This window comes from Gambusia affinis, linkage group LG19, assembly GCF_019740435.1.
Source record: "Gambusia affinis linkage group LG19, SWU_Gaff_1.0, whole genome shotgun sequence".
In the NCBI taxonomy this organism is placed as follows: Eukaryota; Metazoa; Chordata; class Actinopteri; order Cyprinodontiformes; family Poeciliidae; genus Gambusia; species Gambusia affinis.
The window spans coordinates 15,265,263-15,290,470 of record NC_057886.1 but is presented as its reverse complement, the minus strand read 5'-3'; the positions used below and the strand labels follow the sequence as shown (position 1 = coordinate 15,290,470).

At 40.2% G+C, this 25,208-nt stretch overlaps 1 long non-coding RNA gene across 1 annotated transcript in view; it reads right to left on the bottom strand.

The window, feature by feature from the left end:
• Positions 1 to 23,822, bottom strand: part of LOC122821950 — a 40,777-nt gene extending 16,955 nt beyond the window's left edge. The window contains exons 1-2 of the long non-coding RNA XR_006369090.1: positions 23,704 to 23,822; positions 22,535 to 22,605 (exon numbers count right to left, since the gene is read on the bottom strand). This is a non-coding gene — a long non-coding RNA (uncharacterized LOC122821950). The remainder of the gene's footprint in view (positions 1 to 22,534; positions 22,606 to 23,703) is intronic.
• Between the last annotated feature and the right edge of the window lie 1,386 nt (positions 23,823 to 25,208).

The window sequence follows — 25,208 nt, the reverse complement described above, 5'->3', positions numbered from 1 at the left end:
AGTCCGGCCATTCTCCTCTGACCTCTGGCATCAACAAGGCATTTGCCCCAAAGAACTGCCGCTTACTGGATATTTTCTCTTCTTCGGACCATTCTCTGTAAACCCTGGAGATGGTTGTGCAGAAAAATCCCAGTAGATCAGCAGTTTCTGAAATACTCAGACTGGTACCAACAACCATCCCACGTTCAAAGTCACTTAAATCATGTTTCTTTCCCATTCAGATGCTCGGTTTGAACTGCAGTAGATCGTCTTGGCCATGTCTACACACCTCAATGCATCGAGTTGCTGCCATCTGATTGGCTGATTTGACTTTTATTAATGAGCAGTTGGACAGTTGTACCTCATAAATTGTCCGGTGAGTGTAGAGCTGTTATTAGTGAGGTGGTCATGCTGCCAATGATCAACTAATCAATGCAATTGATTGGCTGTATCTGGTGTTTAAATTCCACTAAGGCAGCATTCTAGTATTTTAAATCCATCTTATTTTCTCAGTTGCTTAACAGGAATGAAAGAGAAATGAACAAAATGCATTTCCAGCTTTATAAAGGATCTGCTTCAGTTTTGTGTGATGAAACCCATTAGCGTTGGACAATGCAGCTGTTTTAGAAACGGATTTTTTCAGCTGAGCTGCTTCCATCCTGATGCAGTTTATTATTTCAGGGCATTCAAGCCGTGTTCCTGGATATTATGCAGCACGTTGAGTTCATGCTTTCATAAATATAAATGCAAATGCACACATGAAAAAAAACCCACACACTTTCACCTGAAGCACTTTCATGATCCAGCATCTTAATGCCCTGAACCGGAGTGGACCGGAGTGGACCGGAGTGGGCCGGGTCTGTGCTGCCTCACACGAGGACAAATACAGGATGAGACTGTCGAAAACGTAGAACTACAACCCAGATCTGTGATTCTCAGCGCAAACCGAATACAAATCATTGACAGAAACCCGGAAAGATGCTGGAAAAATTACTGTGCACTGAAGAGGCTCAGGAAACAATCTGGGGGGAAAATAGCACAGATGGCCTCAGGCTACAACATGTTGGGGAGAGGAAGAAATAGCTGAATAAACTAATTAGAAAGGCTGAATTTCACCTCCATTAGGCCAACACAAACTCTTGGAAAGCATAAATCATTATTGTGTGGAGAACGGGAAGCTTTAAATGTTCCTAGAACAGGTTACTGCAGACATTTCTTGCATATGAAATAATTATTTGGTTTAAAATCCAGCATTAAGTTAAATCTCATATTTCAAGATTAATGAATTTAAAAAACAACGTTTAGACAACTTGTCGCTTGTTCAGCTTCATGAACTTTAATTTCTGAGTTAAAACCAAAACAATTTTCTTATTGACTTTAATTGCATTTTCAAGGCAGCAGGTGGACTTTCATTTTCAAGTTAAATCATTACCTTCAGATGTTTTACAGTGTAGTGGAGAATCCTGCACGACCAACAAGAAAGCAGAAAGTGGTTTCTGGATGGAAAATCATCAGCAAGAATGTTGCCTTTTCCAGCAGCCATTGTACAGCGCACACAGCGGTAAAACCAGCTGACCAAACCGCTGGGGTTGCTAGGTAGCAGGCTGGGCTTCGCTGGGGTTATTGGTAACGTGCCTGGTGATTTGTGACGTTACATTCCTGACGTTTTTGAAAAGGCTAAAAAAACATGAACATATTGAAAAAAACCCAACTGTTTTGGCAAAAAGAAACCCAAATAGAAAAATGTAAAATGTGATTTTATGCATAGTATATTCCCTTTAAGAGGTAAATAGCGTGGCTAAAGTTTAGCGTTTTATGCTTTCTGGAGCACAGTACTTAGATTGTAGATGGTGGCTGAATAGGTTCGCATGTCGGCGTGGAAATTCAATCTACGGTTCTAGCTGGAGGCCATGATGGAGATTATGCAGACATAAGGGCTGCAATCTCTGTATTGGCCTTATCTAGGTGATGTGATGGAGAGGAGGGATGATTTAAACTCTTTGACAGGGCTTTAAATACCAGCCAGGGATCACAGTTGTGCCCTTTGGCAAAGTAATTATTCACTGCGTCAGAAGACGATCAGGTGCGGACGTGTGGCCGTGCACGAGCTGGTTTGCCAGGACCGCATCGGCATCGGCACGCACGCTGAGAGAGAGAGAGAGAGGGAACAGGGAGGCTGAGCAGGAGGTGTGAAATGCTACACTTTTTTCTCTGCGTTCGTGTAACTGAGAAGTAAGAGTGCCAAAGTGTTCGGAGGAGAGCAAAGATGTTCAGTGAGGCTGGAAAACAAAAGACGAGAAAGGTTAGGCTTCCACCGCTCCATCACCGCCTCAGCTTGTCTCCTTACATCCATTTAATTTTTATTGTTTATAGCCTTCAATCAGAGGTTGTGATTTCTTTGAGAGAGCAGCTCCCTCCTCAGGACCAACCACAGGGCTGATTGGATGATGAAAAACTGTCTCTCAGAAACACAGCCAGTTGGGTTTCTTTTTCTTTTTTGTACTAATTTTGCCTCTGTGCTGCACTTCTCTCCGCCTCCTCCAAGCCCCAACTCACACATGTTTCTGCAGGTTTGTTTCTGCTGACAGTCCAGTCCACATACTGCAGGGCTGGAGCTTGAGAAGTCAAACACACAGCCAGGGGCTCCAGCGCTTTCGTTATCTTTCCTTGCATCTCTCCTCTGCTTTTCCAGAGCGTCGGCCTCTCGTTATTATCGTTCTGCTGCTCAGGTTCATCGTAAGGATGTGCCGACTCAGCAGCAGACAATACAGAACACCATAATCCAGCGGTGTCAAAATAATTTTTGTTTTGGGCCAAATCAAGATCCTGAATGCTCTTAAAGGTCCGGATGTGCCAGAATGTTTTGATAAAAACCTGTTCACAAAATGTTAAAATATCAATGAAATCTTAAAATTAAATAATATTATTGAACGTCTTTTCAGCCCCTCCTTATTTTGTGATTTTTGCAATAAAAATCAAAGTGTTTATGGTACTAATTTGAAAATATTTGTGATATTTGCGCTCATTTATGACAGTAAATGCGACATTTTGTTATTTATGGACTATAATCTGACATTAATTAAGGCTGAGGCAGCTGTTTAAAACAATTAAGAAAGTTTTTGACAATTTTTGAGCAAAATCTGCAATAAATTCCCAATTAGGTTTTAGTGCCAAAGAGTTGTTGAGTTTGCATCAAGAAACTGGATGTACTGATTGATATAATTTAAGTTACTATAACATCGATTTGACGGATAAAATAATATTTAAGTACAATCAGTGTTTATTCTAGAATCTGGAGGGCCACATAGAAAGCTCTGGCAGGCCAGATTTGGCCCGCGGGCCTTCAGTTTGACACATGCTCTAATCAAGCCGCATTTGGTTCCTGCTCTTTCCAACACTAAATCAGAACTTTTCCTCATATTTAGAACTGAAAAAGCTTCTTTTCTGCATTTTAAACTTGTTAAACCTCCTTAAAAACACGTTTGAGACCTGTGAGAACCTGAGCTGCAGGCGGTGGAGAAATCTGCAACCCGACAGCAGAATATCCACTGCTCACTGCAGCTGGCACATGCAAATATGCTCTGTAAGTAAAGTTCAGCTGCATCACACTACCTTGCTGCTGCTGCTGCTGTTGTGCAAACAGTTGACCACGGGAATTTCCTCACAGACACAACAACAAATAAACAAATGAAGTGGGAGGTGGATTCCAGGTGAAGCAGAAAGGCTCCATAAACTATCTACACTTTTAATGGTTCTTGTTTACCACAGTGACGTTGTGTCTGACAGTCGGCTCCATGTGTTTCTAATTCTCCTGAAAACCAGCTGTGGTGTTCTGGTTCTTGCTTTGAGCAGAAGTCTCCATCGATAGAGCCCACATTATTCCACAGGTGAGCAGGAAATGAGCAGGAAAATATTTGCTGAATAGAGATATCTATCAATAAAACGAGAAGTCAGCAGATTGTCCTCAGTTCTCTTTGAGGCTGCAGACAATATCATCTCTGAGGGAGATTTCTTAAAACAATTAGTGTGACTGTGAAGGATGCAAGCTGAGATAATCATCATACAATGGATTCTGAGCTTTTCCACCCTAGCTGGAGTCGGATGTTATTAATAAACCGTACAGCTTCTATATTGAGCCGTACTTTAAGAGAAACAGAATATTCTTTCTTTTACTTTTTAGTCTGAATGCCACTGTAACATAGTTAATTATTTGAAGAAAAAACCTTATTCTTTTAGGATTTTTAAGCGTCTTCATGCAGTATTAAAGCTGTGACGCAAAAAGGCATTCAGACTATTAATAGAGTTTGCAGGGTGCATAGAGAAGCCTAATTGGGTAAGTTAAGAACGGACTGGGCTTCCCAGGATGTGAAATGAAGTGTTGGAGTTCCCTGAGTTTTCAGCAAAATGTCAACACTGTAAAACATTCGAAGGTTGTTTAACTTGAAAATGAAAGTCCACCTGCTGCCTTGTCAACAAGTCAACAAGAAAATTATTTTTTACTCACATTATCCAGTTAAAATTAATACTTATTTTACTTTAGGTCGATTTAAATTCTTGTTTTAAATTGGATGAACAAGATTTCTGGTCTGATAATGAATTTTATAAAACATCACAATGAATTCAGCTCAGAAACATTTATTATGAACTAAGTAAATGCTACAACAGAGTTTGGTGTAACCTTCGGATTTTAAACATTTTACCATTCTATTCTGAGGTTTTAGGTAATTGGATTATTGAGGCTGCATGGGCCAAAGGTTTCTAATTCATCGCTGGATGGCTCCTATGTTATGATGATTAATGGCAGACTCTTCACAGCTCTCATTTGCTCCAAATCAGTGATGTCAAACTCATCTTCGTTTTGGGCCAAATCAAGATCATGCATGCTCTTAAAGGGCCGGTATGTATCAATAAAACCTGATCACAAACTGTTAAATGTCAATGAATTCCTAAAACTAAATATTATTGAACATCTTTTCAGTTTCTCCAGGATTTTGTAATTTTTTGCAGTAAAATTCAAAGTGTTTTTGGCACTAATTTGGAAATATTTGAGCTTATTTATGACGGTAAATGTAACTTTTTAAATAGATCATCTACTATAATCCAACAACAATTAAGGCTGAAGCAGCTTTTTAGTACAATAAAAAGTTTTTTGACAATTTTTGAAAAAAATCAGCAATAAACTCCCAATTTTAGCGCAATAAAGTTGTTGATTTTGTGTGAATTTCCACAATAATTCTCAAGAAACTGGAGGGACTGATTGTTATGATTTGGCAGTAAACAGATAAAAACTGCATTGATTTTACTGATAACATGATATTTAAGCTCACTTAGTGTTTAGTCTAGAATCTATAGGGCCACATAGAAAGCTGTGGCGGGCCAGATTTGGCCCACGGGCCTCGAGTTTGACACGTGTCCTCTGTGTAGTTTTTTTGGAAGATTTCCCTACAACACTCAGAGATCTGCTGCAAGGTTTTCAATTCAGGGTCAGTTTTTTAAGATTGGCATCATGGTCACAACACACACACACACACACGCACCCACACACACACACACACAGCACCCCCCACACACACACACACACACGCACCCACACACACACACACACACAGCCCCCCACACACACAGACGGCTGTGATTGAGACGTTAGAGAAAGGCAATTCCCTTCAATCTGAGGGATTTCTCTCTGCATCAAACAAGTCAGGCGATTGGAATTATGACCAGGGTCAGCGCTCCAGATGAAACAGCCGCCGTCCTCTCTCCTGTTAATTCACTTTCCACCCATCCCCGGCCCGCCGCCGTCCTTGACTCCTCTTGACCTCCAAACCTTGAGGGGAATTGAGTTATTCAGCAGTGCAGCCCTCACCCCGCAGCCATAACTTCTGAAACCAACCTTAACGGCTGTTGCAAACACGGTAGCCGGAGCGCGGGCTTATTGATGGAGGCTATTTAACGCTGTTCTTTCGTCCACCGCCTGTGGCATGAGGAAATAAATCTACTTTGCCAATGCCTCTTTGTAGATTTCTACAATCCAATTGGAGCGGACGGTTATCTGAGGTCAGGGGTCTCCTTGGGTCTTGTGTGTGTACACAGCAACACTCCACCTTTAGAGATTTACGACAACACAGATCCACAGAAAAGATACTTGAACTCATCACCTGCATAAATCACCAAGATTTTATTGCAAACTATTTAATTCTATGAACTACTGACAACATGTCTCCGAAATTTTACTACTTATTATCAGAAGATGAGAAATGGTCAAAACAACGAAAAGGATGCAGTTCTTTCAAACCTCGAATAATGCCAAGAAAATAAGTTTATGTTCATTTAGAAAGAGCAACACTAACGTTTTATCTCAGGAAGAGTTCAGAGATCAATATTTGGTGGAATAACCAGGATGTTTTCAGTGGGGTACAGTGCAGTGGGCTCTTCAGTTTAGGACGTACGTATGTCCACCCCCACAGATGCACACAAGATTTTTCTCCACAATTGTGTTTACAGTAAAGACGATTAGCTGATAAAAAAATAAAAAAAATCCAACAACTATTTTTTCTCAGTCGTACAGCTACTGGTCAGCTAACGCAAACAGTCGCCACGAATGCTGAGACGTCTCAAAATCCAGCCTAATGAGTCCTCAGACAGATCGTCTGCAACCAAATTGTGTCTCACTGATAAGACGGTCGTGGTGTGTGGGAGGAGATTCACAGAATAAAAAGGGAGGATGATTGAGGGAGGGAGGTGTGTGGGTGATGTGGGGGAGAGCAGCGCAGGACACAGGCAGGGAAGTGGATGTTTTATGAGGCCCTTAACATTTACTTCCCCAGCGTTTCAATCCGCCGTGTCTATTAAGGACGGCTGCTCCTCCTACGTGTTCCCCATCCATCAGAGACGGAGAGTCGTGAGGCCCCACGCTGACGGACAGCTGCGTCTGATGGAGCGAGGGGGAGAAAGTGGAAAATACCGAGATGAGAAAGAAGGAGACAATGAAGAGGGGTCAGAAGACTCCAGTGCAGGTAAAGAACAAAATGTACATCAGCATCCAGAATATGGAGGCTGCAAAAAATAAAAAATAAAAATGCTTTGGGGACAAACAAAATGGTGCTGAATGGAAAGAGCTGAAGCAGCGTTTTGCTCGAGCCGTCCTCACACAAACACAAAAACTGTGACTCCACATAAAAACAAACAAACAATGGCCGCCATAAAGCAAAGCCAAAGCATTTAAAAAGAAATGATAAAATGTATGAGAAGTCAAATTATTATGACAGGGGTGCATATAAACGTGGGAATGTGTTTGGGTTCACCATAAATATTCAACTCCAGTTCCACAGAGAGTGGGTCTCCCAGTATGTCCAACTGGGAAATGGACGTCTTAAATCTCCTGCCATTTTTCTTTCCACTCTACTTCCGAGTTATATATTATATACAGTACAACAAAAATAAGCAGTTTATTTATTTAGTAGTAATTCTTTGTGAACAGGTTTTATCTTAAAGGGCCGGTTGTTTTGGCACTACCGGCCCTTTAAGAGCGTTCACAACCTTGATTTGGCCAAAATCAAAAAACAGCCCTACTCTAATTCTATACTTTCTTATTTATTTTATGTTATATTCAGAATTCCTAATTGGACTTTCTGAAACATTTGTAAGAAGATTTTTGCAGTTTATTTTTAATTGTTCAAAAACAACCTATTGTTTTAGTCAATTTCAGTTTCTTTACTATTTATTTTACATTGGCCGTTTACTCCTTTTTGTACTGACTGAACAGATTAAATTTAGTTGCTTTTACACGTTTGACCTAAATTTTGAAGCTATTGGTGTATTTAAATGTGCTGTGCTGGTGCAGAGTTATCAAATAAATCTGTAACTCAGTACATTTATGTCTGTGTTTACCCTTCCATCCATCCATCCATTTTCTATTCACCCTTTGTCCTTAATGGGGTCGGGGGTTTGATGGTGCCTATCCCACCAGCAACGTTCCGGGCGAGAGGCGGGGTTCACCCTGGACAGGTCGCCAGTCTGTCGCAGTGTTTAACCCTTTGAGTCCTAAATTTCAATTCTCCACCTGGATATTTTAGCTTTTTTTTAATTGTATGCAGTTCTATAAATGTCCTGTGAGTAACTACATTTGCCCATTTCTCTATAACAACTGGAACTTTCAATATCTAGCTAGTTATTTACTAAATTTATTTATCTATTAAAAGAGCACCTCTTGGATTAAATTACCGTAATAACCCGATATTGGCTGGAAAGTGCAACGTCTCCCCTTTCAGAAACCGTTGGAATATTGCAGTTAGTGCAATATTACGCTAAATTACGACTGGATTGTCAGCACTACATTCAGTCTGGAAAGGTTCAAAAAAGGAAACATTTTACTAATCCGATCAGTATTGGCTGATACTAAACCTCAGATACTTTAATTAGTATCAGAAGTGAAAAAGTGGATCAGTGCATCCAAATAATTTGTAAAATTACTTGAAATGGACCAAATCTGTGTGTAAGAACATTTAACAGGCATGCATTCCTCTTTTAGGTGTGAATTACTGAAGTAAATGAAATGTTCATTGATCTGTTAATTTCTGGAGATGCACCTGAATGTGGGTCAGGGAGATTTCTGCTAATGCACACACCCTGTGCAAGTTGCTGCTATTAATTACGGACTTATCCAGCTGCACTTCCATTAATCTAAATTTAGAGTCCTCACTGAGCTGCGGCTTGATGTTTTCACTGCAAAGCCCAGCGCCACCAAACCAATCACATAATAGATTTTCTGCCCTCTGGACAAGGTCCGCTATCTGCAAACTAATCATAGCCACAGTCTGACACATTCAGCCTGCTGGCCGCCAAGGTCAGCCAAGCCGGTGAGATTTGCTAAAAACTACAGCAGGAGACAGCTTTAGGCTGCGCATGTTGACCACATGAAATAAAAAAAAACAGGTTTGCTAATGAATACATGCAGTTAATGATCATTGCGGTGATGAACAGCTGGTTTGTGCTGCCGTTCGTCTGCCGTCGGCCCTTTATCTTAATTAACGGCACACACGTGTGCAGCCGGCGCCCGCTCCGAGGCCGGCGCTCTCCGGTACGCCGGCGCGGGTCAGACCAGGAAACGATGCGGGGATTTGTTTTACAGCAAATGAACAAGGGGAAAGGTGAGGATGCTAGGGTAAATGAGACAGAGATGAAGAGAGGACAGATGAGTCAAAGTTGCTGAGACAGAAAGAGGAATGGAGTAGGGAAAGGCGTGCACCATCCTGTAACCTTGTCCCCCGAATCGTTGCTGCACCCCCCTTTCAAGCAATTAATCATCTGATACCGAGCTTACCCAGCCGACACCCAGCTCCCCCACATCCTAATTAAGCCAGGAAAGGAGGAGAGGAGAGGAATTGGCACCAATTTGAAAACAACATATAAGGATAAAGAAAAGGGAGAGGAGCAGCACACAGGAGGAAACTGGGAGCCAGTAAACCGATGTAAAAGAATAAAAAACAAACGGGAAGAGGTCCCCAGTTCAAGGCCGACTCCTATGGAGTCCAACCGCCTCATCCAGAAACATCTATCTACTGGACCAGACACAGGAACCGCCCTGGAGCCAAGGTTACGCTACGCACTGCAAAAACACAAAACCTCACCAAGTACTGCTGTCTGGATTCTGCTGCAAATATCCTAACACACAAAAAATTAGACAAAAAGTTACGTTTTTACGTGTAAGTTAGTTATGTAACTTACGCGTAACATAACTAAATAGTTCCATTTCTGTTAATGAAACTAGTAATTTTTCATCAATATTAAAGAATCATTTGCTTAAAATGAGTCACCATTTCTTGCTCAAAAATTACTTGCCTTATTTGCTCTAGGACACGTGTCAAACTCGAGGCCCGTGGGCCAAATCCGGCCCAACGTAGCTTATTTTGTGGCCCTCTAGACTAAACACTAAATGTGCTTAAATATTATGTTATCAATCAAATTAATGCAGTTTTTATTTGTTTACTGCCAAATTATATCAATCAGTCCCTCAAGTTTCTTGAGAATTATTGTGAAAATTCACATAAAATCAACACTTTTTTGCACTAAAACAAAACTGGGAGCTCATTGCAGGTTTTTCTCAAAAAATGTCAAAAACTTTCTTACTTGTACTAGACAGCTGCCTCAGCCTTAATTGATGTCAGGTTATAGTCCATAAATAATAAAAAGGTGCAAATATTTCCAAATTAGAAGCAAAACACTTTGATTTTTATTGCATAAAAAATCACAAAAAGTGATTCAGTTCCTCCAGTATCACAAAATCCTGAAGGAACTGAAAAGATGTTCAATAACATTACTAATTTTAAGAATTTGTTGATATTTTAACAGTTTGTGATCAGGCTATAGATAGATTCTGGCACAACCGGCCTTTTAAGAGCATTCATCATCTTGATTTGGCCCAAAATAAAAATGAGTTTGACACTGCTGCTCTACAAACTAGATTAAAAACATTGGGTATGATTTTGTGCTTTTACAGTGTGTATGTGTGGAAAATAAAAATAAAAATAAATTAAAAAAAACACACAAATGGACATGTGTATTTTAGCTAAACACAGATTCAGAGCTGTGTATTTACTGTAAGCCTGTGGTGAGGGTGAGGTTTGTGTTGTTAGCTCTGCAGAAGCCTTTTCATCTTCAGTCCTGGATGCAGGAGGACGTGATTTCCCTGCTCTCCTGCTTCCTTCCTGGCTCAGACACTCTGGCGTCTTCCAGGCCACCTGCCAGCCAATTAGCTGAGCGGGCAGAAGCAGCTGCCCAGTAGCAGGTGGACGTCCATCCCAACATCCCTACCACCTGTTAATGCTAATGGCTATGATCTCAGGGACCACTGGACTGGACCGCCATGGGAGGCAGGTCAACTGTGGAAAGAAATTACTATGGGCAGACATGGATACTGACAGAGACACCGGAGAACTGGAAGGAGCGGTATGTGCTGTAAAAATAAATAAAATGTGTTTTTACAACAGATAAAGCTTTGGAGAAAATGAAGAAGCCAGTGCAAAGTGATCAGTTTTTTATATGACCCTTTAGATTCCAAATTACATCAATTAGTCCCTCCAGTTTTTCACAAATCTGCAAAATCCATACAAAGAAAAAACAGATTTGCACATTTTTCCCAGATTTTTTATTGCAAATTAAAGAAAAAAAAAAGATGGTTGAAAACCGCCTCAATTTTACCTAATGTCAAGGTATAGTTGATATGTCGAGAAATAAAAAGTCACGTTTAGCATCATACATTAGCACAAATATCATAGAAATTCCTTACAGAGACATCTCTGGAAAAAAATTAAAAGACCACTTAAATTGATAAATATCTCTGATTTTACTCTTTCTAGGTAAATGTTTGAGTAAAATTAACATTGGAAAAAACTTTTATTCTATGAACTGCTGATAACATGTTTCCTAATTCCAAGCAAAACTTTACTATTTATTTGCAGCCATTGTACAGTATATACATGGTGGAGCTTTGCTGGGGTTGCCAGGTAACGGTCTAGGCTTTGCTGGGGTTGCTAGGTAACGGTCTAAGCTTTGCTGGGGTTGCTAGGTAACGGTCTAGGCTTTGCTGGGGTTGCTAGGCAACGGTCTAGGCTTTGCTGGGGTTGCTAGGTAACGGTCTAGGCTTTGCTGTGGTTGCTAGGCAACGGCCTAGGCTTTGCTGGGGTTGCTAGGTAACGGGCGGTGCCTGCTGACTTGGAACGTTACCTTCCTGAGACAGCAGCCCAATTTCAAGGCCCTAACTTACAAAGTCAAAACGTTTTTATAACTGAATATATAGTTACTTGATTGTGCAATAAAATGGCAATGCAAGTCTAGAAAATACATGGTACTGTCTCTTTAAAAACAAAGGGGAAGAGCTCAACATTTTCACAAAGACATTAGCGCATCTGATCAACAGTGAAATTCAATGTTACCCAACTGAATAAAAACATTTTAGGAAAACTGCTGCGTTTCAGAACTCATTTCTGTTTTTATCTCATCAGTTATAAATAAATAATCTTTTATTCATGTCTTCCTTATTTAATGTGACAAATTCAAGTGTCAAGTTAGAGAAAAACACCGTACCAATGCTCTCTTACAGGGAAAAGTGAATATTTCACTCCTAATTGGTTTGCAACTAAACCCACCGCAGATTCACTGATGTAAAACTCTTCTACTGCTGAAGAAAATAACAGTTTTTAGACATTTATTCATATTTTTGATAGCGAACTATGGAGATGCTAACAAACGGTTAAGACAAATGGTGCCTTTAGTAACATTTTTAATATAGCTGCTGTATAATTTCAACAAGCCCAAGCAGATTTGAAGAATGAAAAGTGTAAAAGAGAAATTTAAAAAATCCACTATCCACTTTCTTTTTCTATTACAAATGTTGTGAGAAACATTTTCAGTATTCTGCTAATGGCGAAAGCATTGAATGCAACACGCCCTACATTTCAATTTCAGAACATTTTCAGTCGATTCAGAATCGTGTTTGTACTGGATCGATATCGGCCGAAACCAAAGCTCAGATATTTGCATCGAAAGGGGAAAAAAGTGAATCCTTAATAAACTCAAGCATCAAACTCAAGGACCGTGGGCCAAATCTGGCCCGCCATGGCTTTTTTTGTGGCCCTCCAGACTCTAAACTAAACATTCAGTGTGCTTAAATATCATGTTATCAATCAAATCGATGCACTTTTTATCTGTTTACTGCCAAATTACATCAATCATTCCCTCCAGTTTTTGAGAGTTATTGTGAAAATTCACAAAAAAATAAAATAAAAATCAACCAATCTCTGCAGTTTTGTTGCACTAATTCATAATTGGGAGTTTATTGCACATTTTTCTAAAAGATTTTCAAAAACTGCCAAGAGCTGCCTCGGCTTTAACTGATGCCAGATTATAGTCCATGATCTATACAAAATGTCGCATTTACCGTCATAAATAGGTGCAAATATTTCCAAATTAGTACCACAAACATTTTTAAATAATCACAGAAAGTATCACAAAATCCTGGAGGGACTGAAAAGATGCTCAATAATTATATCTAATTTTAATAATTGATATTTTAACAGTTTAGGAACAGGTTTTATCAATACATTCTGGCACAACCGGCCCTTTAAGAGCATTTATGATCTTGATTTGGCCCAAAATAAAACTGAGTTTGACGCCGCTGATTAGAACATTTAAAAACAGGAATAGTTTTAGATTATGCGAGCTTTTCCTATTTGTTAGGTTGCTTTGTAAGTTTGACTTTTCATCCTTTTTCCTTCCATCGATCTGGTTCTCCTTCCCATCGCTACATGTTGAGTAATTAGCTCTATCCACAGGTTGCGAGTGGCGATGCAGCGGCTCTTTGCGATCCACCCTGAAATAGGTCCGCTCCGATCTGCCTCATAAAACGCCTCCGCCCTTTTTCACTTTTATGGATGGAGGGCTGATATATGGCTTTATTTACGAGGACAGGCCCTGACAGATTTAATATTTTAATTCGGCTTTACGGCCCGAACATTGGGCCACACAGGACTTTTTACGAGGCGCCGGCACCAACGGACAGGGCAGTGCGGATACAGGGGGAAGGTTGCCATTCTTCATTATATATCACAGCTTAAACATCGTGCATATTTCAGCCCCATCTAACCTCTGCTCGCGCTCTTACTCCGCATGTCTGTGTCATCCATCTGCAGTCCAATATTCGCCCGACTCCAGCGAGAAAACACGGCCATGAAGCAGACAGTGCAGGTCTAATAGAAGGGAGATTGATGCTTCAAGCGATTCAAGGCTGGTAGGAGTGTGAAATTCATGCTCCAGATAACTCAAAGCTATTGGTTTGGTGGCTTATGAATCTGAAGACACAGCTCTAAATTTTGCAGGCTTTTTCTTTTTTCATTTTTTCTTTTTTTTTTTTTTGGACGGGGCTCCAACAAATAACCTGCCAATAGTTTCAGAGTTCAGATTAGAAAAACTCTCACATACAGTAAGAATCAGAGAGACACAGCACAAACACCAAATCTCACCAAGGAATGTTGGGTAGTTTACACTGCAGATATCTTAAAATGAGACAAAATTAACTTAAATGTAACTTTTTGCAAGATATAGGAGTTTGTTTTGATGAAAAAAAAGAAGGTATTTTCCCATAAGTGAAATAAAGTACTTTTTCATCAATATTAAGAAATTGATTAAAACAAGCTCCTATTTCTTTCTGAGAAGTTACTTATAAGCAGAGTTGGGTACTAACTAGTTACATTTACTTGAGTAACTTTCTTAAGAATATTTATACTACCTTGTACTTTTACTTGAGTAATTTTATTATAAAGTATTTCTACTCTTACTTGACGGCTACCTTTAACTTTTGGATTTCTGGATTTCTACTTAACTTAATATTTTGTTCAGTCTGATTGTGTAATTTTTAAATATTACATGACTGATGATTGTACTTTTTCCTCTTACTTGAGTAATTTCTTGGATGGCTACCTTTAACTTTTGAGTGAAGATATGTTGGAGTATTGCTACTTTTACTTGAATAAAATTTTTGTGTACTTTTCCAACTTGTGCTTATAAGTTCCTTTTTAAATTTTTTCACATTGACACATTGATATTTCTGGTCTAGTGTAAGATTTTGAGTTTTTGCTGTGATTGATGAATGAGACGACTTAAACATTTCTGTGTAGATTGGTGGTCATTTTAAAAACCGAAATCAAAAGTTTTTCACCATAAAAAAAAAAAGTCCACACCCATCTAACACAATGAAAAGTTTGATTACTTTTAATGGAAATCAATAGAGTTTCAGCAGTCGCTCTCTGTGAGAATTTTTTAATCAAGAGAAATTCATTACCCTGCTGTTACCCACACACACACACACACCTCATCTCTTCTAAAAAATGAGGAGGAAAAATTCCTCTCTCCCTCAGAGTTTTGGATTTTACCATTTCGCTGCCAATTACAGCATCTATCAATCAGGACAAATGATTCCCCCACAGTGGTTGATTCAGCCTAACTTTTAAAGCCGAACCATTAAAAAAAATAAACAAAAGAATCAGCGAAGGTGGTCAGCGTCCTCTGGGATGCAGAGCAGTTCCCATGGGAACTAGTAAACGAGCGACTGGCCATCCGCTCGCTCTAGGAACACAGAGATTATCGATCTGTCTGAGGGGTGAACAGCTCAACCAATCAATGGCTCCTGGAGTCACACAGGGATTGCAGGATAGAGGTGGAGAGTGTGTGTAGGCGTGTGTGTGTGTGCGTGTGTGTGCGTGTGTGTGTGTGTGTGTGTGCATAGCGAAGGAGGGAGCGGTGCCAAAGACATTTCTGTCCAACACAAATCACCTGCCTAATTGACAGGCTTGGAATTGGTTTAAATGGCCTGTTGTCTGCTGCCTCTATGCCCAGGTAGGCAGCAAAGCAGACCACCTTCTACAGGTATCACTGTCATTATCCCCTCTGGGGACAGAGGTGAGATCATGGGGCTGAGTGGAATAGGACAGGATACGAATTTTACGCCAAATGGCTTCCAAGAGTCTTATCAGACCTTCTGTCGCTCTGTTAGGATCTCTGGGGATCACCTGCTGCTGCTGCATGTTGTTCCAGCATGCACGGCTCAAACTTTGGCCAATTAGCTTGCTCCAGAGCCTAAACGTTATATTTAATATCCATTTATTCAGTTAGAGAAACAGTAATAGTAGCACAATTAAGTAACATGTTGAAAATGACTTAAAAGAAATTAGATTCTGTAATTTAGCGCTATGAAATTGGGCGTCTGCCTCTTTAAGAAGCTCCTGGTCTTTCAGAAAGTCATCATGGCTCCTTTATTAACCCTTTCAGGGCTGTTGTTAATTATTATTTAAGTAATTGAGTATTCCATTGATTATTCTTATGATTAATTGAGTAATCGGATAAAAAAAAAGTGATAAGATAAAATATTGGTAAATTCGACTACAACAGCAGATATCAGATCAAATTTTCATATTTGCGCATCCCTAACAATTACTCCTTTGTAACAATAATGGCTCCATTTTTAAATTAATCTGGACAAAAATTATATTAAAAAAATATGAAATTATATTCAATTTAACTGGATGTTTTGCTGCTAACACTTAGTGATTAGCAACAATTCAGAGGCAGACGTGAGACAGTTGCGTAACATAATCAATCACGGGATGAAACAAGGTGCGCTAAATAATAAAACAAAGCTTCAACGAAGTTTCGAGGCAGATTCCCTCATGAAATTTTAATAATCAAGATCCTCGAATCAATTGAGGAATCGTTACAGCCTTGAACCTTAAAGCAGAGGTTTCCAATTACTCTGGGCACCCCTCCCCCAAAGCATTTCACAGTTAACTCATACAACGAGCTTAGATGATCCGCAGTTCCACCAGGTGTTTGCTAATTGCTGCTGGCTAGTCTGAAAGAGGTGAGTGTGGGAGCTCTGGGGAGGAGCTGTGTCTCAAAGGTGGAGCTAGGTACAGCCACGCGTTTTGGACAGCTGAATGGTTGCCATGGAGATTAAAGGATTTCTTAAATATGCTTTAAACAATAAAGGCAACACTCCATGTCTGTTTTGATCAGAAAACAATATAACATGACGTAATGCTCAATTTTACATAACACTGCCTCTTTAAAATGCTGAAAGTACAACCAAACTTGATCTGATCAAAATATAGATTTAGATACCGATACTTTAGAAAACTTCTCCACCAGAAGCTGTATTTGTAAACGTTACTGTATTAGTAAACTAACTGCAACTTTTTCTTCTGCACCAAGCTGTGTGTGACCTTACTCCCATCCACATGTTTGTGTCTGCGATGTTTCAATAAATGAATGAAAACTTTACAAAACCTATAATTAATGACTTAATGACACTGGAAAGTAATTAAAACTAAACAGCCAAGAACACTGACTTTGAGACATATAGCGTTGCTTTCATGTCGAGTCTGTGGAGATTTGCATCAAACTTTCTTTGGCTTTCAACTCTGGGCAGAAACTGTTCAAACTGAAGGCCGAGAATGGCTTCACCCCCTGGGGCAAACTAAATAATTAACAGGCCTTTAATTACACCTTAAAGCGAGCAAATGACCTCCAAGCCCCCTGGGAGGGAAGATGATGGAGGAGGTGTGTGTAAATGCGTGTCTGTGTGTTGGAAACCGCAGAAACACAACGCGTGGAAGAGAGTGGCCAGCACATCCTGGCCAGCTCATTTACTTTGACATTTGAGCAGAGGCTTCGCCGCAGGAAGTGACTTTAAGAAGGAGGAAACCGAAGAGTCTGACTCACGCAACTGACTGACACTCCGGGGTCAATCCATCTGAGCCCAGGTGAACGGGAGGAGAGCAGCCGATCGATGAGCCGGCGGTTTGATAGAGTGTTGGTGAGTGGCTGTATTTCCACGTATTGAGCTTCTGCATTCCTAATAAGGAGGAAGATTTACAGCAGCAGGAACCTAATGACACCGCTCCGGAATCGTGTGGAGTGGCTTTCCAACTGGAACAATACCAATACCCACAGCAAATATCAACAAATCCAGCACAGATTTATGGATCTCTAAGCCAACACTGATAATATGCTAAACAAATAGTCACATGCAAATGGTTTTTGGTGAAATTTTAAGACAAAATGCCTAAATCTACTTTCTATACATGCCTTTTTGCTTTTTCTTTATTTGTCTTAGTTATTTTTTCCTCACTTGTCTTAGTTGGTTTGAATTAGATCACCAGTAAAACACAGAATATCACCCAAATCAGGATTCCAGCACATTAGCTCAGCTGGTTTTACTGCTGTTGGAAAAGACAACCGTTTTGTTGTTGACTTATCTTCTAGAAACCACTTGCTACATTCTTGCTGGTTGTGCAGGAAGCTCTACTAATGCTTTTCAAAGGTGCCCGTTTGTATAACTGTGCATCTGTTTGCAGCCATTTTCCCGTGCGAGGGCGCTGAGTTCGGGGCGTAGCCAGCAGCAGATTATTTGGACTTAAAGGGACAAGACGCTCTAAAACAGCTAATTCTAAAAGGAGCTCAAAATAATAATTTTGTGCAAAAATTGTAATAAATATGTTTTGTTTCGCCCACCTGAACTGTTCAAGGAAGCATAATATGTCACTTTTAAAGGCAAATTTTTCTATACCAGTAACCCAAAATGTTGACTTTTGGGTTGTTGACCAAAATGTTTTAGCTTTTAATATAAATTGAAATCTGGAGCTGGTTTTTAATTTTAAATTTTATTTTATGTTACTTTCAGCATGCACTCTCTGTGATGCCGTCTTTTTATCAGCCTAATGTTGCAGAAATATGAGTATGATTATTTTTCTCTTTGGTTACAGTGGCAGCACTCTCATTTAATCAAATTAAATCTAAAGGAGCGTGTCACGCTGCACACCCACTCCCCTCGCATGCTTCAATCTCAGCATTAGCCCGCACTTTGGTTCGTTCCTCTGCCTCCCGATGGCACAAACACTCAGAGGTCCAATCAATCACACCTTGGCTCAACACACACACACACATGCACACACACAGAGACAGGGGGCAAAGGGCGCCACGATGGACTTGCTTTAAGTTCACTAGCTGACCAATGGCATTCATTGGTCTTGCCATCAAACCGGCAGGCAGCACAACAGATCACACATACTTCTTCTCTCTATCAAAGCGAACGGCCGCTGAGACGCATGCGCCGTCTCTTATATGGAAGTAAGGAGGAAATTAATCTCTCCCTTGGCTGCAGTGGCAGGATATTAATCTGCTGGTTGTACTCATCTCATCTTTTCTCTCGTTGCCTGATAATCCCCTCCTCATCAGCGGCGTATGCAAACCGCAGGTGGACGAACACAGTAATTGATTGTGATGCGAAACTCCCCTCCCACCTCTTATCGGCCTTTTTTTTCTCCCCGTTTTTGTTAATCCCTTTGCTCATTAATGGAGTCGTATAATTTTCCTGTCAATCCTTAGTAGCTCATAACAAGATGTGACGTCTTCATTTTGGTCAGAGGGGGAATCAAGTTGGGATCGACTGCAGCAAACCTTCTGCTCTCTGTTATTACACTTTTAATGTCATAGTAAATAAATTAACTATTCTGCTTGTTAACAATCACAGTACAGATCTAGGTCTTCTACATCACATGTGTCAAACACAAGGCCCGGGGGCCAAATGCGGCCCGCTGCAGCGTTTTATGTGGCCCTCTAGATTCTAGACTTATGCATAAATAAGTCTAGAATTTAGACTTATTTATGCATAAATAAATATCCATAAATAATAGCATAATTAAACTTAAACTTTCATTTCCTTCAGGTTTTAGCTGCAAATCAGACAAACTGGTTCTTTCAGCTTCACCTCCGAGTTGGGGCAGAGGAAAGCTTAAGGAGATAAGCAATTAATCAAAATGTATAAAATCCCAGAGTTTGTTCTGTTATGTAAAAAAAAAAAGATATTCCACATTCACATATAAAATAGAATATAAAATATAATTTTGATATCACCAGTTATGGAGTTTACCGGTGATGCTGATAGTTCTGAAGCTTGCAGGTACTTGAGGTTTATATGATCGCGCTCTGATTGGAGGAATGATTAGGAATTACCCAGAATTACTCAGCCGCTCTTTCCTTGGTGTGCCTCCACATAGCAGGTGGGAGCAAACTGCCGCGTCGCACACAAGAGACATAACCTTCTTCAGAACACTACATGAAATATTTTAGATGATAATGCATGTTAAAGGCGACCGCTTATGTCTCCTTGAACAGGTTAGGATAGATTTAGGGGCATTACAAAGCATGTTCATTACATTTTTTGCACAAAATCATTCCTAGATAATGAGATTTTAGTCTGAGCTCCTTTCAGAATGATCTGTTTTAGGGCCTCTGTCACTTTAAATCCAAATACACTGCTGCTGATCATGTCCCCCAACTCAAAGTTTACGTTTACATTTTCGCCTGTGAAATGGCAGCAAACAGATATGCCTTGAAAAGCATTAGTAGCGACTCCTGCACAACCAACAAGAATGAAGCAAGGGGTTTCTGAATGGGAAGTCAACAACAAAACACTTGTCTTCTCCAGCAGTCATTGTACAGCACATACTGAGCTTTTGCAACTATGTCACTAAATCATTCGAGGCGCCATGATCGACATCGGAAGTGAGGGACAGAGCAAATGAAATTGTTTTCCAAAGTTGTTTTTGTCAGTTTATCCATGGCTTCTTGTTCTGTGAATGTAACACCTGATAGGATCTCATGGACAGCGATATTTATAAAACCTGGAAATAGCTAGCTGAGAAACCGAACCGTACCTCCTCCCTCCTGACGTATTGATCAAATTACCGACTTTGCCTGAATTTACACCACATGATTTATATCACTATGTCATAAACAGATTTCCTTCACACCAGAGCTTCATTAAAAACGTACAGAAGGCGAGATGCTAAAGAGAGATGCTAACCAGTTTTTTTCATACGTGCTAGGCTACATGATGGTGCAGCATTGTCTCCATTTATTTAGTTTTCTAAAAAATTTTAGGTTTATTTAACAAATTGTAAAATATCTGAGTCATTTTCTTTCAAAACTTGTTATATTTGGCTAAGTTTAATAAAATAAATAAAAGCTGATTTATGCATAGCAAAGCGGCTCTTCAGTAAAAGTCTCCACATAAACATGGTTCTGCTCATTATTAAACATTCTCTATTGTCAGAAAATTATGTCAGTAATTTGCCCTGATTAAAAATTAAAAAAAATGCATTTGAAACTGTGATGGACAGGACAAATTTGCATTATTTTTGAATTGCAATTGGGGGCCAGACAAAATCACTCCAAGGTCCACAAAAGGCCCCCGAGCCACCCTTTGAGGCATATTTACCCAATCTACTCCATCTGTAAATTAATAGCTGCTTTTCTTGTCATGAGAATTGATAGAGATTTGTGATTCTTATCTGAGCATTAACCCTCCAGGTTTCCCATGCGATCGATGTAACACGGCGTTCCTGCTCTCTTTTGTTGTTTTTTTAACCCACTGGGAGACAAATTGGGCTGATAAAGCTAAGTTCATTATGTGTTACTGACATGGCGGTCATGGGTCAGGTCTAATCTGAGTCCAGAGGAGCCCAGCCGCTTGGCCGCGGTGAGACCTGGCTCTGATACAGCCCTTAATCAGATCTGAGGTTAATGTGCTGCCTCTCTATGATAAAACCAGAGCAAGAGGGGAGAAAGCATCTCTTCAGCTCACCAGAAAAAAACGAAAAAAGCCCCTTTCCCCGCTCCCAGGAGATCCAATACTTAGCCCACACATCTGAGCTGTGACTCAGAGAGAGAGAGAGCCATGCTGCAAAATAAATATCATTAACCCACAATTAAAATCCTGTTCTCTGTCCTGACATCCTTTATTGTTCTCATATCTCTGTCCAATTACAACATGCTGGAGTAATTATAGCTGCATTAAAAAGTAATGAAGTTATATGAGCAGGGCCGCCGTTTCCACAGGGCAATCTGACAGAAGGTACGGAGACGGAGGGACTCCATGAAACTCGGCTGCGCTCAGGAGACTGAAAGCCTCCACAGTTCATTCGATTCGCCGCCGAGCCACCTGGGTTTCAGCTATACCTTCAGTGGTCACTGCGAACCTGTTGCCATGGAGATGTGATCAAGATAGACATGGCTGCTTCAGTAATGTTAACTAACCACAGAAGAAGATTAGGAACACTGGAAGAAAAAATCCGACTTTAATCTAACATTTTTTACTTTAAAAAATCAAAGTTTTGACTTTTTTCCAGGATTCTGACTTTTTCTCAGAATTTTGACTTTTTTTCAGAATTGTTACTTTATTTTGACTTTATTCTCTGAATTTTGAGTCCTAATCCTCTCCTGTAACTAGTGAAGCTGTTCATGCGTTTAAATCAAATCCATCTCTGTAACTGTGTCCTTGAACATTTATGTTGATTGTTTAGTCAACACTTGTTTTTGTGTGAGAAAGCCGCCGATAAATTGCAGGGGTCAGAGGGTCAGACGTGAGAGAGAAGCAATTTGAGGTTGGAAATGAGCGATGTCCTTTCTCATTTCAGAGCCAAGGAGGCCTGAGCTCATCAAACGTCAACTCTCCTGTGCCAACGCCCCCATTGACTTACAGCGTCTCTTTGTTGTGTTTGTCTCAGTACGTTCAGGACAAAAGGACAAGAGAGCTAATAAAAACCCCTAGGATCCATTCTCTTTAAGGAAAGTCCAACAAATGAAAAGAAACTTGTGAGAGAGGAAAGGAAAGGAGGGAGTAAACAATAAAGAGAGTTTAGAAACTAGTCCAGACCGAGCCGCTCCACACATGGATGAAGATTTGACACTGAAGCACTCTGAGGGGAAACTTCACCGTCCTCTGAATGAAAATGTGTCAGAAAGAAAACTGATTCCAGAAGGAGGAAATCATAAAAGAACTGAAAAATCACAAAAGAACTGAAAAATCAGACTCCTTAACTTGTGTCCCTCATACTCTCCCCGTCTAAATCAATACGTTTACTTAACGTGGTTTAATATTTGGGATTAATGTTTGTGATTTGGATAGCTCAAAAGTGGAGGAAATATAATAAAAGTTATAAGTTACCCGACATTCCATCTTCCTCGCTGATCCTCCACCAAACGAGGTCCTTTCTACTCCCATCTCTGTGGTCATCACTTGATTGGTCGGGAGGACGAGAGCAAACAGCAACAATTAGTTTATCTTCCATAGTTTTTCTTTTTCTGAGATCACATTGGAAAGTGCTCCACTATGTGCTGGTTTACGCTCTGCGTTGATCCTTGAGAATTTAGATTTTTGCAACCCCAGCGTCGGACGCATTGGACACACATCAAACGCTCGAAACGCTTCCAATCGCGCGAAACGCTTCCAATCGCGCAGCACTTGACACCCTCGACGCGCCGCCACATAGACTTTGAACGTAAACCAGACGCGCCTGACGTTCAAAGCGCATTTGGTGTGAACGCACCATAATACAACGTCGTACGAAACTCATAATTCTCATGAAGGTTCGTTGTTTTGTAAGGATTTATGCATTTCGTATTTCAGGGATCCTACAGTTGTCACATGAAGACATGGTAGCCATGTTGTTGGCACATTTAAACCTTAGAAATGAGCACAAGCAGATCTCATTTTGAATTTTGTTTATATCAAGGTCTAATTTATCATAGATGTTTGTGAGCTTTAACATGCAGTAAGTGCAAATTGGTTTTGATTCGGACGCTACTCACTGCTAACGGCTACAGTGTGTTGCTATCACAGCGGATTTGAAATGGCTTCACAGAGGTATAAATAAGAGAATGTCAGGTTTGTTTGTCATATTTGTCCAGCACACCTGGCAGATTCTTTTATTACTGAAGGTTGTTTGGCATGGATCAAGAATGATGCCTGGCTAACAACATCGCAGTGCAACACCACATAAGACGTGCAGTAATGGCAGCACAGATGACTGGGATTGGCTACACAGGTCAACAACAATGAATTCCTTGGTAAGCATCAATCATGCTGCCAAGCCTCTTGGGGCTTTGATCGAGTAGTTGTGTGTTGTTGCTGAGAGGCTAGCTGGGGATGTAGGTTGGTGGGGAACTGATAATGGGCTTCAGTGAATCACAAGAGATGAACCCCCGTTGAGAGATGCAAGAGGGGAGGAAAAGAAGGATGGAAGAGAAAGAGACGGAGAGAGAAAGCAGCGGGGCAAAGAGGGAAGCAAAAAAAGGACGACAGAGCCTGGATGAGGAGGAAAACTCAGCCTGTACCCTTTCTTCCTCAGTCCCCTGCTGGATGACCAACACACAGACAGCCAGGCACCATGACGGACATTCTCCTCATCTAATGAGTCCCAGTCACAGCTGAACACACCGCTGTGCTTTACGGCGCCAACAGAAGGGTCTGCCACCATGAAAAAACCTGCCGCCTGCAACTTAAACAAACAGGAACAACACACAGGGTTAAACGAAGCCCTCTTCTCTCCAGTGATGGTTTTACATCTTTGAGGATAATTTTTTTCACTCTGTCGGGTTCCAACCAAAACTGTTAACCCACTATTTAGCATTCACTTTACAAGTACACACTGCAAAAAACAAAGAAATCTTACCAAGTGTTTTTGTTTAGTTTCTATCATAAATACTGTAATGCTCTTACAAGCAACATTTCAACAGGATATGTTGCTGCTGAAATGGTAGCTCAAGCCAGTGATTTGAGCTACCACTGGCTCCTGGTAGCTCAAATATCAAGCTTGTTTTAAGTCTATAACTCATACATATTGATAAAAAAGTTTTTGTTCCACCAAGAGACTTTTTCACTCTGACCTGAACATTCAGAGCCACATACACACAGTTACAAAGCCAGCCTTCTATCACCTGAAGAACATTTCCAGGGTTAATGAGATCTAGAGAAACTCATCCATGCATTTATTTTTAGTCACATTGATTACTGCAACAGTGCAGCTGATTCAAAATGCTGCTGCTGGCGTTCTGGCTAAAACCAGGAAGACGGAGTACATCAACCATTCTTAAAGTCCCAACACTGGCTACTGGTAGCTCAAACATTGAAAAACAGCATTCAGCCTCAAATCTGGAACAAACGTCCAGAAAACAGCAAAACAGCCGAAACACTGAGATCCTTTAAATTAAGACTAAAATCCCACCTGTTGGATTGATAATAACCGGAGCATTGATCAACATATTTGATGTGTATTTATGATGTTGATGGTGTTTATTGGTTGTTTTCATAATTTGTGACTCTGATGTAAAGCTTGTTAAACGGCCTTACCAACAAGTCACGTTGGGTAGTAATTCACTACATTTACTCAATTACATTGACTTGAGTACTATTAGGAGTATTTTTGCTGCACTGTACTTTTTACTTTTACTTGAGTAATTTGATTATGAAGTTTCTCTACTCTTACTTGAGTAAAATTTCAGGATTTTTTGCCCACTGAATGAAAAACAAACGTGTTTTAACCAAAAATCCACCAGACACAGACCTGCAGTTTGTGGTAAAGTTTCATATGAAAGAAACTGATTTGGAAAAAAATATTTTTGCTTGATTGTGATATTTTTTGTTACTTATATAATTTATCGTCATTGATGGATGGATGGATTTGATCAGTTACTCAGTACTTGAGTTGACTTCTTTACCAAATACATTTTTCTTCTTTTGTATACTTTCTTGGACGGCTACTTTTTACTTTTACTTGTAAAAGAATATGTCACAGTAGAGCTAGTTTTACTTGAGTATAACTTTGGTGTACTCTACACAG